Source organism: Corvus hawaiiensis, chromosome 9, assembly GCF_020740725.1.
Source record: "Corvus hawaiiensis isolate bCorHaw1 chromosome 9, bCorHaw1.pri.cur, whole genome shotgun sequence".
Taxonomy (NCBI): Eukaryota; Metazoa; Chordata; class Aves; order Passeriformes; family Corvidae; genus Corvus; species Corvus hawaiiensis.
Window position 1 is genome coordinate 31682078 of NC_063221.1, and position 12509 is coordinate 31694586.

Consider the following 12509-nt stretch of genomic DNA (forward strand, 5'->3'; position numbering starts at 1 on the left):
CCCCCAAGAGGAATCAAGCCAGCCCTTCCTCACCTGTTTCCACAGCTGTCAGGGAACCAGCTGGGTGTAATTTGGATGATTTTGCACCACTTTAACCTTTTTCCTCAGCTACAGGGCCACTGGTCTGGATTAACCATGTGCTGTGGGAAAGCACTGGAGCCTCACCCTGTTTCCACCCCTTTGGTAATCTCGAGATTAGAAAAGAGCCTGAGGTTGGAAGGAGAGAGATTAAACAGTGCAAATCATAGAATCATGGAAGGATCTGGATTAGAAGGACATTAAAAATCATCTCATTTCACACCCTGCCACTTGCCACTGTCCCAGGCTGCTCCAAGCTCTGTCCAACCTGGCCTGGGACACTGCCAGGGATCCAGGGGCAGCCGCAGCTCCTCTGGGCACCCTGTGCCAGGGCCTGCCCACCCTTCCAGGGAAGGATTTTTCCCTAACATTCCCATACGTGTGGATGTACCATGGTTCCCAGGCCTGACTTTTTCTTGTTCCCTGTTCCCCACATTTTACCTGCAGGGGCTGCTTCCAACAAATCTCTTTCCTTCTCACCAGCCCTTCCCATGGCTTTGCCTGGATAAGGATAAAATCAGTTTTCTCGGTGAGTTTTCATGCTGCAAACCACACCAGATCTTTATTATTTATGCCTTACAGGCAGAACTCGTTTCTCAGCACGGCAACTGATGCTGCAAAGGTCCTGAAATCCGGGAGCTCAGAGCTGCCAAGCACAGCCCAGCCGAGGTTGTGACGAAGGATTGCATAAGGGGCTTAGCCTGGGGCTGCTCGTCAGGAGAGCAGCTTTACCTCTGCTCCATCTAAATCCATGCCCAGGACGAGGAATGACCCAGGCTCCCAAAGGCCACGTGTTTCAGCGAGAATTAAATTCTCCCACACCTCACTTTAAAAAACAGGGGCTGAGCTCCTCTGGCACTTGAGTCTCACAGAAATCGTGTGTCCAGTCTCCCCAGTCCCGTCTGCTACATGAGCTTCTGCCTTATTTTCCTTGATTTTGGGACACTGCTGATTTCTACTCATTGTTCTGTGACACGAAACTGGGATGAAATCAATGTGCTTCTAAAAATTCCTCCAAGAACTATGTTAATAACAGGGGGAGATTTCCAACCTACACCCAAAATTCTCTGCGTTTACCACCACATTCCAGCCTATGGGAAGGATGTAATTTTGTATTAAAACTCTTAAAGTAGTTTTCTGTAAGGAATTAATCATCTGTATTTACAGCTGACTTTGTTTCTTGCTTAGAAAGAGAACAGGCTTGCAAAGAGCTGCAGAAAAGTAAATAAATAAAAATAAATCTCTTTTTTTCCCTCTAAGTACTTTACTGGGGTGCAGCGACACATCTGAAGAAGTATCTTGTATCTTACATCCTTCTTTATTTTGCAAATTCCACGATTCACTGATATTCTCCACCAAAAAAATAAAAGGCAAAATACAGAACATGAGATCTGACTGTCTTGGCATTTGTGATTTAAAAATCATGCTAAATTCCAACAAATTCTCTCTTGTAGCCTTCTTTAAAGGGTAGGGATGGATGCACAGATTATCCCTTACTTGCCCACTCTGCAGTTTGATTTCAAGCTTCACCTTTGCCTCTGAAATGGGATATTTCCACTCTACTTTAAAATGTATAAATGTTTTAAAAGCTTTTTTTTTCATTGTATTTCAAGGTACAGTGAGGGGCATATGGTAAAGTGCTTTAAATCACCAATGGCATCAGCTTGGGATTGACAGGACCTTTATATAAAGGTGATTTAACACCAGCTAAGCACTTCCAGTTTGTCATTGATTTGTTCCTGGCAGTAACTCTGGGGCCTGGTTCTCCTCACTCGTATCAGCAAAATTCAGGAGGATGCAATGAAGTCAGAGGCTCAGTGTGATGAGTAAACAGGGATGTAAAATTCCTTAACCTGTAGTAGTATTTGAGAGCATTCTGAGAACAACTCCATGCCCTTGTGCGCTTCTGCAGACTGGTGTTGAAATTAGAAATAATTTTATTAATTTTATTTCTGGTTCTCCCCATGCTGGAGGATGGGGAGGAGCCAGGATGCAGGGCCAGGAAGAGCAGCTTTGGGGCAGCACAGGTGGAGGGGCTCACCCAGGCAAACCCTGGGTGTCCCAAACCACCCCTTCAGCTGGGTGTGGTGGGTACCACTGCACCCCATCCCCACGGAATATCGCAGAGCCTGTGAGGCCCCTGGCTACTCGTGGGACTGGCACAGGAGCTGTATAAATAGACACCCAAGTACACAAGTTCTTTACATCTGATCTGTTGCTGAATTTATCTTCAGCTTCCTGTGCTCATGGAACATGCGTGAAACCCCGCTGGTGACACTGTTTTCAGAGGGCTCTGCTTGGAAAAGCAAGTGAGAGAATTTATTTTGAGACACCAGGAAGGTGTGAATTGCTTCCGAGTAATTAACTACTTCTGAAGATGGGGCTCAACCCTTTTTTTAAAAGCGAATAATCTCAGTTTGTGGAAGGAGAGCTACTTCATGTCGGTAGTCCAAGGGTACTTTGCACAAAGAAGATTAGATTCTGCCCACGCAGAGCAGCCCCTGTTCCGAGGGTGCCACAACCATGCTGCAGGGGGATTTCCTGGGCAGGGCTGGAGCGAGCTGCCAGAGCCGTGTGTGGGAGGTGGGACAGGAGCTCTATTCCCGACTTTCCTGGCCGGGGGGATGGAGTTCACTCACTTTGCTCCAAGCTGGGGAGTGGGAAGATGCTGCTGCTGTGTCTCAACCCTGCAGCAGGCGTGTTCATGTTGCTGCTTGCCCTCATCGTCTGCTCTTTCCCATTGACATCTTTCTGCTTGTTCACTGTTCTTACACCAAACCAAACCAACAGCTTTATTTTCATTTTTTTCCCCCAAATTTCTCTGCTGAAAAATATCCCTTCTGTTGCCTTGTTGGGAAGCAGAAACTGGGTTTGTGTCGAGCTCTAGAGCAGCTGCAAAGGATGAAGATGGTGATGGTGGCCAGCTCCAAACCCCACTTCTGGCTCCCCCTCCTCTGAACTCCAACTCATTCCATGAGCACGTTTTTATTATGCTTCAAGCAGATTAATAAAATACATAAAGACAGATCAATACTGCCCAGAAGCTCAAATGCATTTTCTTGAGCTCATCCACTTCCCAGCAGAGCCCTTTCCAGAAGGATGAGCTTGGTGCTGGCACAGCTCACAGGTACCCACTTGCTGCCTGGCTGTCTGCCAGCCACACCACTGGAGCTAGACAATGCTCCTGCTCATAGACTGACTCCACGTCCACGGGTATTTATGGATATATATGGAGCTTTTTCTCTGGGAGAGATATACATATCCCAGAAAAAGCTGTATGTGCAACAGCTGGCTTTTATAAGGGTAAGTTTAGCACTTACTGGAACTGGAATGTGCTGGTGGAGAGGCACAAAGCACAGGAGGGGACAAAGCAGAGCAGTGACCTCAACCAGAGCAAGAATTAAATATTTTAGGATCAGAAACGCCACGTTTATCACCAAAATGATACAATATTGATCATGTCCCTCTCTGCCCACACACCCCAGAGCTTGTTTACATGGCTGGGGCATTTCTCAGGTCATGCCCAGCATTGCAGGTTCCCCGTCCCACTCAGGGGGACACATGTGACATAGAGCACGTAGCATTTCTAAAATCTTTAATGCTTGGACAAATTCCAAAGCTCACTCTGCTGCTGCTGTTTTTCTCACGTGCACTTTTGGAAATTCCAGTTCCTCAGTCTGGGTTACAAAGCAGCATTTTGAGCTGGGCTTCACCATATTCCCCCTCCCTCTGTCATAAGGAGATTGGGAATTAAGGTTGTGTTCCCAGGAAGGGTGTTGTTCATAATGGCACAGAGGGTTCAGAAATACAGGCAGGGTGGCAAACAAGCTCCAAGTCTGGAGGAAAGTGGAGTTTTTTCGCATTAGGGATGAGCTGAGGGCCCCAGTCCTGCTGTGCTGGTTGAATGGAGTCAGCAGGACCATGTAGCTGCTGTGGAAAGGTGTGGGAAGAGGAAAAAAGAAAGTGTCAAGGATCTTAAGAGACAGAGAAATGTGACATTCTGGCTGGTCTCTGTCATCCTGGCTGGCCTTTAAATGGCACACATTAAGAGCAGAATTGTCACAGTGCACTTGGATATGGGTTTCAAACCTACTGAGAACATCCAGGCTGCAACACAAAATCTGTTGGAAATAGCTGATGTTACCACTCCAGTCCATGAAACCTATGGAGGTGAGGAGCAGTGTAGGAATTTTCTCCCATCTCTCTGTTTTCCTCATTTCCTCTTGTATTTCAGGCAGTTGTTTTAAAAGGCTGCGATATTAACTTAGCCGCGTTCAAGTGGTGAAGAAGTGAGAAGTCCATAGTCTAAGAAGAAACTAAACAGACCTTGTTCCTCTAATAATTTTCAGATAAAACACCCATGAGATTTCCTTTAATAGGGCTGCAAACACAACTACAGAAGCTTGGTACGTTTACATCCAAAATTAATTAGGCTTAATTAGCAATAAACCTCTGGAAATTTTCATTTCCAGAGTCCCCTGGATACATTTCAAACCAGGATGCAGCAAGGTTTTGGATGCTGGAGACGTGGTTGCTCTGCACAGTGAGGAGATTTTGCTCAGCCAACCATGTGACTTTTTTATCACTCAGGGAATGTGAGCACACGTGTTTCAGGAAACTGCTTGCATATGGAACACAGGAAATCAGGAACATCCTCATGGAGCTTCTCACATTGTCTCTGTGATCTGTCCATGGCATCCAGCACAGCCCGTGCTTCCATGAGAAAAGGACTGACTCCTCCTCATCCACTTCCATCTGGAAGAATCACTTCTGCTCAAACACTGACACCTTTTTCTTGTGCGTTTTCCTTAAGCTCATTTTAAAAAATGGAGGAGGTGAGAATCCCACCACGGAAAACAGCTCTCCCTGTAGCACTTAAACCCCTGATGCTCACTGACCTCCCCTGCTCCTCTACCAGCCCTTTCCCCAGGGCTCTTTGCTACCAGCAGACCAAACCTGCCTGTGCTGGTGCTGCCCTTGTGTGTGCAGCCCTCAGCTCATGAACTTTCCACCACCATCAGCGCCAGGCTGGTCCCAGCAGCAGGGACAAGACCCATGGATGGGGTCTTCTTGGGTGCTGGGATGGGGTCCACAGCTCTGTTGTCCATTCACCAACACCTTGACCAGGAACCATTTGCTCTCTGCCAGACTTATTTTTAGGCAGGAGGAATCTGAAGCTTGTGCAAATGTTTAAACACATCTCTCCTGAATTATTCAGTGTACTTTGCCTGCTCCTGGAGTTAATTCAAAGAGAGGGCAGTCAATAGAGCTCTGACATTCACCGTGGGGAGGAGGTGGCAGAGGGAGCACCCACAACCCCCTGCCCTCTCCACCCTTCCATCCCATGGGCTCCAGCTCTGGGCTCCCCTGGCACTGCTGTCCAGAACCAAATCTGAGCAAATTTGCCTTAATTTAAAAAGTGACCCTGTGTGGGCACAGCACTGGGGACTGCCGTGTCCTGAGCTACAGGTGAGGCTGCAGCGCCTGGCTTAAGAAGATCCAAGGAAAAACCCAAGCAGTCCTCATGGTTTTCTCTGTTTTCTGCTCTGGTTGAAAGAGGCTTTTTCCAGTGGCAGATGCACATCCCTGTGCATCAAAAAACCCGAACTGCAGCTCTCAGCCTCCTGAAGTCAAAGGAATTTGAGATTTGGATTAGAATTTCATCTATAAACTGAAGCACAGCTGTGAGCCAAAGCCCTCTGGAGGAGAGGGGTCTTTCCTCTGGCTCCATCACTCCCAGAAGAATTATAACTTTGGGCCAACATCAAGTAAAGGCCTTGTATAAGAGTATATTAATCCACATGTGGGTCTGTGCACCTCTCCTGTTCCTGTGAAATGTTATGAAGAGCAGATTACGTACCAAGTTGTGCAATCCTGGCTTTCTCATCTGCCCCAATACAGAAATTACAGCAGTAACTTTGCTACTGCACCACACTGGAACACTCAGCTCCTGCTGAGTACTTTTGTCCCGATCAGCCATCAAATAAAGTTACAGCTTCCCTTGGTGAATCAAGCTAATGACAAACTGCAGGGTTTACATATAACCCAACAACTCAGCAAGCAGCTGTTTCCAAAATGTGAGATACAGGCAGAAACATCTTATGGAGAAAGGAGAAGGGATTGTGTCATCCTCTGTTCCCACACTGCTCCTGGGCACTGCTTTTCCCAGTTCCAGGGAAAACCCGACAGTACAGACAGACTTCAGCAGAGTCTTCATTACACTCTGTCCAACATCTGCAGGCTCACGCTGAGGAATTGCTTAACCAGACATAAACCTATTTTCTGGTACATCTAATATTTGCATGGGGACATTGTGAGTAGGCTGCTCGGTTTGTAAAGATGTTTAATCATGAAGGTCCGGGTTAAAGTTCAAGTTCAAGTGTCTGCACTAAGCTGGAGAAGATCTGAATGAGCAGCAATTAAACCAGTCTGACTCATATGGGGCACTGCTGGACTTTGAAATGACTGAGTGCTTGAAGCTCTGTTGGGGAGGATTCTTTTTATTTTAGTCCAAGAGGAATAGAAGGTACATTTGAAAAAAAGAAAATTAATTTTGGGGAAAGGCAACATCTTCACCTGGTTTCAAGGCTGAGTGCCTGCAGACAATGGATGCTTTTTATCCTGCTGCTGTCAGAAGGGTCAGGCTGCTCCGAGCAGCAGCTCCCACCCTTAAAAGGCTGAGTTGTGGCTGGGAGCCAGGAGCAGAGCAGCCGTTCCTGTCTGCAGCCTCACAGCCCCGAGGAGACATCACAGGAGCAGAACTGCTCCTCTCCTCATGCGGAACGTGGGTGGGAAGGCGGCGGCGGCGTCCAGATGGGAAAAGGGACTTTCCTGATGCAAAAGCCTGAGAACCACTGGGTAAGAACAGACCCATCTGGAACAGCAGCTGAAACACGGCACGAGAAACTGCGTTGCCATGGGATCAATCCCAGGAATCACAGAAAGCTTTATCAGAGAGAGGATGTTCCTCAGGGACCTTGTTTCTGAGGCTGTATCACTGGATGCAGGCTGTTTATGTCTTGCTTTAACATGCTGGTGGGAGGAAGTGCTCTACTGCCAAAAGAGACTTTGAGATTGTGCAGCAACATTGGACAGCAAACCCACCAGTCTGTCCTGTTCCTAGATCAGTAGGAAGCTACAGGAAAAAGAGATGGACTCCCTGTCCACCGTGCTAGAGAGGGACATAAACTCCAGTAAGTCTGACTGGAGAGGTGATGTTTTGAGGCACAGCCAGTGCTTCAGTTCCTGTCCCATGCCAGAGCTCAAGGCCGTGCTTCTTGTGACAGGAAATGAGAGGCACAAGTCACTGGGGCAGGCTCTGTGCCCTGTTCAGCAGCCCCAGATATGTTTCCCATGCACAGCTCTGCTGCACATCCCTAAAAACGACACGGGTTGGTCATTAACCCCAAACCTGAGCCATGGCTTGGCAGGTGAGCAACTGTATTCCTTGGATCCGATCCATAACAAACCTCAGATCTGCCTCTGAGCAGTTATCTTGCTTCCTGTGGGAAGGACAAGAACTTTATGGTTTCTCTAAGGAGTCACCACCCTGACTGTTTCCATCAGGAAGCACCTGGAGCTGTCCCTGGGGCAGCACCATGAAGACCTGGCTGGATGCACCTGCTTTTCTCCCAGGAAAGGGGATGCTCGTTCCCTGAGCACCTGCTGGATCCAGAAATAGGTAAAAAGAGAGCCCTGGGCAGCCTGGGAGCTTTCAAATGCTCCCATCTCCAGGATCCCACAGCTCCTCCTCTCCCATTCATCCTGGAATGGGAGTGTGGCACGGCAAGGAGCACAGCAGTGTTGCTGTGGGACAGCCAATGCAGAGATGACCAGTGCTCCTTTTTGGGATAAGCACATTCCTGCCTGCTCAAGGGGTGCCTGTAGCCTTCAGAAAGAGGAAGCTGAGGCTTGACTCTGCTCAGATTTTAATCTAGAATTTAAACTCTTGGTAGCAGGATGTCTTTTTTTATCGTTTGCAGTTCCTGGTGCGGCAGAGCCCTCCTCCAGAACCAGCCTCGAGCCTCTGCCACAGCACCAGTAATAATTTCCCCCCTTTAAGTGACGCAGGCTAGCAAAACGTTCCATCACAGCTGCACAGCCCCGACCCCGCCGGGCTGGCCCCAAAAACTTCCAGTGAGGAGCAGGGAAGTAAAATACCATCTTCTTACCATCTCGGGGCTAATCCCTGTCCTCTCCCCCGAGCAGCAGGGAAGCACAGGGCAAAGCCCTGGCTGGACATGAACTATCCAGCCCCGAAGAGTTTCTAAACACCACTGGGTCAATGACCACTCCGAACGTCAGGATCAGAACAAATAGTGACCTCTGGAAAGTGCTGCATCAGCCTCGCAGCCCGAATGCCATCTGTTCCTCGGGGAAGGGCAGGGATCTGGGAAACAGGCGCTGCACGAACATTTCTGCAGGGTTCCGGTTGCTTTATGCAAAAAATCTTGGGATTTCACACTCTCACCACAAGCCGGCCCGCGGGGCCCCTCTGCTGTCGTGTCCCAGCACTGCAGAGTTAACTCCCGTGGCACAAAGATCAGCACAGGCTCCCTGAAAACCGCCTCATTTCCACGGATTTTGATGACATCGCTGTAAAAATGACCCAGGAAATTCAGTCTCCCACCCACTAAGCTGAAAAGCCCGGAGGAAACCCTGCAAGGGACTGTCCCAGCTCCATCACTAACTCACTATCTGAAAGAATCCACGTCCCACCGCTTATTTCCATGGGGAGACCTATGGGTTACAGTAGCCAGCCTAGACTGTGGTACCTTTAACAAAAAATATTAAAAAGTATCTTAAGAGTGCTTCATTTTCTCTATTTCTGCAGAATCATTTGTTCTGTTACCAAGTATCCCCCACTGAGCAGCCCCTCTGTGGGTTAATATTCACCAGGCTGCACAGGACCCTGCTTTGGGAACCATTCCTGAAGGCTTCCAAAGCACAGCATTTCTGGAAGCCCTCCCGAGACGAAACAGCCAATAAAGAGGCAAAGTGTATAATATTTTATTGAAACGAATTTGGCTTTTATACCAATTTATTCCAGGTGAAACGAGCACACTCCAGTGGAGCAGGACGATGCACGTGGTGGGTTTGGTGGCCCCAGGATGCCGTGAAGCTCAGATGGCTGCCATCCTTCAGTTATCACAGTACTGTACCTTTACAAGAGACAGCATCAGCACTGTGATAACTGAGCCAGGGCAGCCTGGCAGTCATTGGCCCCTCCGTGGCACTGCCGAGTCCTTGGTGTCCTCTTCCCTCAGTGTCCCCAAAACCCCGCGTCACCCCACGTCACCCCACAGGTGAAAGCCTCAGGAGCCTTAACACAAAGTGGCTTTGCAGCTGAAGTTCACTCTAAGAAATTATCCACATAATTAGTGTTGTTTTAATGACCACGGTGGCTTCTGCAGCACAGCTCAAAGTGGTTTTAAGCAGCAGCTTCTTCTGGGCAAATCCACCCACGTTGGATTTAATGGAGAAAGGGTAACCAACCTTCTACACAGGGGCAGCCCTTTCTCCCCCTTAAATCCAGCCAGCCAGCAGCACTCTGCTCATGCTGCTCAAGTATTGGGTGTCAGGGAGCAGCCAGGCAGTGGGGACAGTGGCAGCCAGCCAGGAAAGCTGCAGGAGCCACTCTGGGACAGCAGGATCACCACGGGCACGACCCCGAGGGCGGCACCGGCACCGTGCCCTGAGCCCACCAGGCTCCTGCTGCCAGGAGCTGGGATTTTCCAGCCCATCCCACACCTTCACTGGGATCATCTGGAGTTTGGCACATGTGTCTCCAGAGCCAGCATGGCAGATCCTCCCCGTGCCCTCTGAGAGGAGCAGCTCCCAGTGCCAGCTACACTCACAGGGGCTGCAACTGCAGGAAGCAAAGAGGGGCTACGGCATGTCTGAGTTGGCATTTTTAGGTCATCAAATCCACATAAAAACATTTGAAACACACAATCCCACTAATTATAAGTTAAATTATAAGCTGCCATCAACCTGTATTTACTCCCCCCCGTTTTTTCACTTCCTTAAAAACAGGCACTGCTGAAAAGATCACAGCACTATTTCTCCACGCCCCACTTTGTTGTGTATTTCTGCAACTCTACCTTCTTTGTCTTTTTTTCCCTAAAAACAGGCATTCCTGAAAACATCACAAAACATTTTCTACACCCCTAATGTTGCCTGAGGCAATCGGATACATCAAGTTCTGAAATGAGTTTAAAAAAACACAACGGTTTTATGTTGCCAAAGTTAATGTGTTACTAAGGTTCCAATAAAAGTCCATTTATGATGTCGATGGACTTGAGCAGCACAAAAAGCTTCCATGTTTCCACCAGGAGGAAGCAGAAACTCCAGAAGTGGGGGTTTTTTTATCACTCTAAATAACTTACCTGGCAAAGAGAAGGTGCTGAGATGTTCCAGAAGCTGTTTTAAAGAGAGAAACACGCAACACTCGGCTGGATCCAGCCATGAAAACGCTGCCTTAACAAGTTTGCAACTCCAGAGGGCAATGGAGAGGCAAACATGGAATATCGGAGGAGCAGCACGCAGGGGAAAAAAACATTTGTACATTTTAAAACAAACTCCAAACATACATTACATAAAAAGGGGACAGTCAACAGATTATGCAATGCTGACGTAAGGCAGCACAGATGACTTCAGCATGCATCCCCAAACTTGAGGATTTGCCACAGTTTGTGGATTAATCATTAAGGAATTGGCTGTTGCTAGGAAGGCACAACAAAAACTTGCTAAAAATATTAATGAATTCTGTCCGTGCAACGGTGGGTTTTGAAAAGGAAAGGAGCTGCATGAGCAATGAGCCCTTGGCTCTCACTCTGAGGTGTCTTCACAGCACCATTGGTATTCCAGGTGAGGAATTCTAGTGATTTCAGTGGCATGGCTTAAGTGTAGGATTGGGAATTCTACATTTCACAGGCTGAGGCGATGAGAGAAGAATCACTGTTTTACAATTCAAACATGCTTTGATCACTCTATCAGGATTTTACTCTGTGCTCCAGCAGTTACTTATCATGGTATTAAATGGAGAGGGTGGACAATTCCTCCCCAGCACCCTCTGGCACAGCCAACTGTTGGAGTTACACCCATATTCCTAGGGCTGGTGCCATTTTCTCTGGAGGATCCAGCTCTTGCCCCAATACAAATACAGTTTGTTGTCTTGCATCTCACATACACACACACACTGATTTTTGCTTTGCTTCAGCCAGACTAAAGCTACAGAGACCTGATGCAGAAAGCTTAAGTAGGTTCTCCATTTATCTGGAAAAAAACACCTTTTTTTCAGCAAAAGCCACATTAGTTTTGGAGTCCAGCACACAATTTTGTTTTTGTTGTTGCTAAGGCCCTGCATATTTCCATACACTTTAAAAAAAAAAAAACCCTCTACTTTCCAGTGTCTGCTGCCAGTTCTCACCTTTGAAACCCATTTAAGCTGGCCTGGCTGGTTTTTAAACTCCAGTTCCACCTCCTGCCCCTTTGGGGCTGGTGACATTTTTTCACTTGTTTCATAGGAACCAAAATTCCTTCAGCATCACAGCGATGGGATTGGGGACATTCCCTGCCCACAGCCCCAGCGCTTGTCCCTCCCCACCCCTACGCACGGGTCGAGGATCTTCCAGCGCTGCGAGCTGCTCTCAGCCTATACGGGCTCATGAGGCGTGTGGGGAGCAAACCTCATTTCCATCTTCCTCAGCGCGGCTTGAACGCAAATCTCGGCGAGCCTGAAGAGGAAAGAAAACAAACAGCTCGTTACGGGGATACAGCGGCGTGACGGGCGGTGACACGGCCGCGGTGACGGGCACGGAGGCTCTGAGGGGTGGCGGAGCCCGGGCCGCCCCCGCCGCTCCCTCCCAACTTTGCTTCGAGGGCGCTTCCCGAGCTTACCTGGAACGGGGGCGGGGGAAAGCCGTGGAGCAGCCGCGGGACGGGACGGGACGGGACGGGACGGGACGGGACGGGACGGGACGGGACGGGACGGGACGGGACGGGTCGGGATCCCCCCCATGCCCGCAGGAGCCCGGGGGGCGCCCCCCGCGCCGCTCGCCCCTCAGGAGCGCCTGGACCCGCCCGGGGCAGGGGGGGCGGCGGCCCCGCCCGCGCACCCCCTGAAAATGCGAGTGCGCCACGGGGCAGCGCCGCGCCCGGCGCCGCCGGCCCCGCTCCCCCCCGCCGCCGGCCTCCCACCCCGCGGTGCCCGGGGCCGCGCCGGGCCGGACCCACCTGCGGGCGCGGCGGGGCCGGGGCGCGACATGACGCAGCACGGGCGGGCGGGCGGCGTGAGCGCCGCCATCTTGCCGTGTTTATGGCAGCGCCGCGCGCCCACGTGACCCGCGCCCGCTTCCGGGGGCGGCGCGGGGGCGCGCGCGGGCGGGAGGGGGCCGGGGAGCGGCGCGCGCCCCCGAGCGCGGGCACGG

At 49.9% G+C, this 12509-nt stretch overlaps 1 long non-coding RNA gene across 1 annotated transcript; it reads right to left on the reverse strand.

Moving 5' to 3' along the window:
• Positions 1–1373: 1373 nt before the first annotated feature.
• Positions 1374–12400, reverse strand: LOC125330359. The gene is made up of 3 exons (XR_007205474.1): positions 12316–12400; positions 11697–11816; positions 1374–5702 (listed from the first exon to the last, which is right to left on the reverse strand). It is a non-coding gene; the product is annotated as an uncharacterized LOC125330359 (long non-coding RNA).
• Positions 12401–12509: the final 109 nt, after the last annotated feature.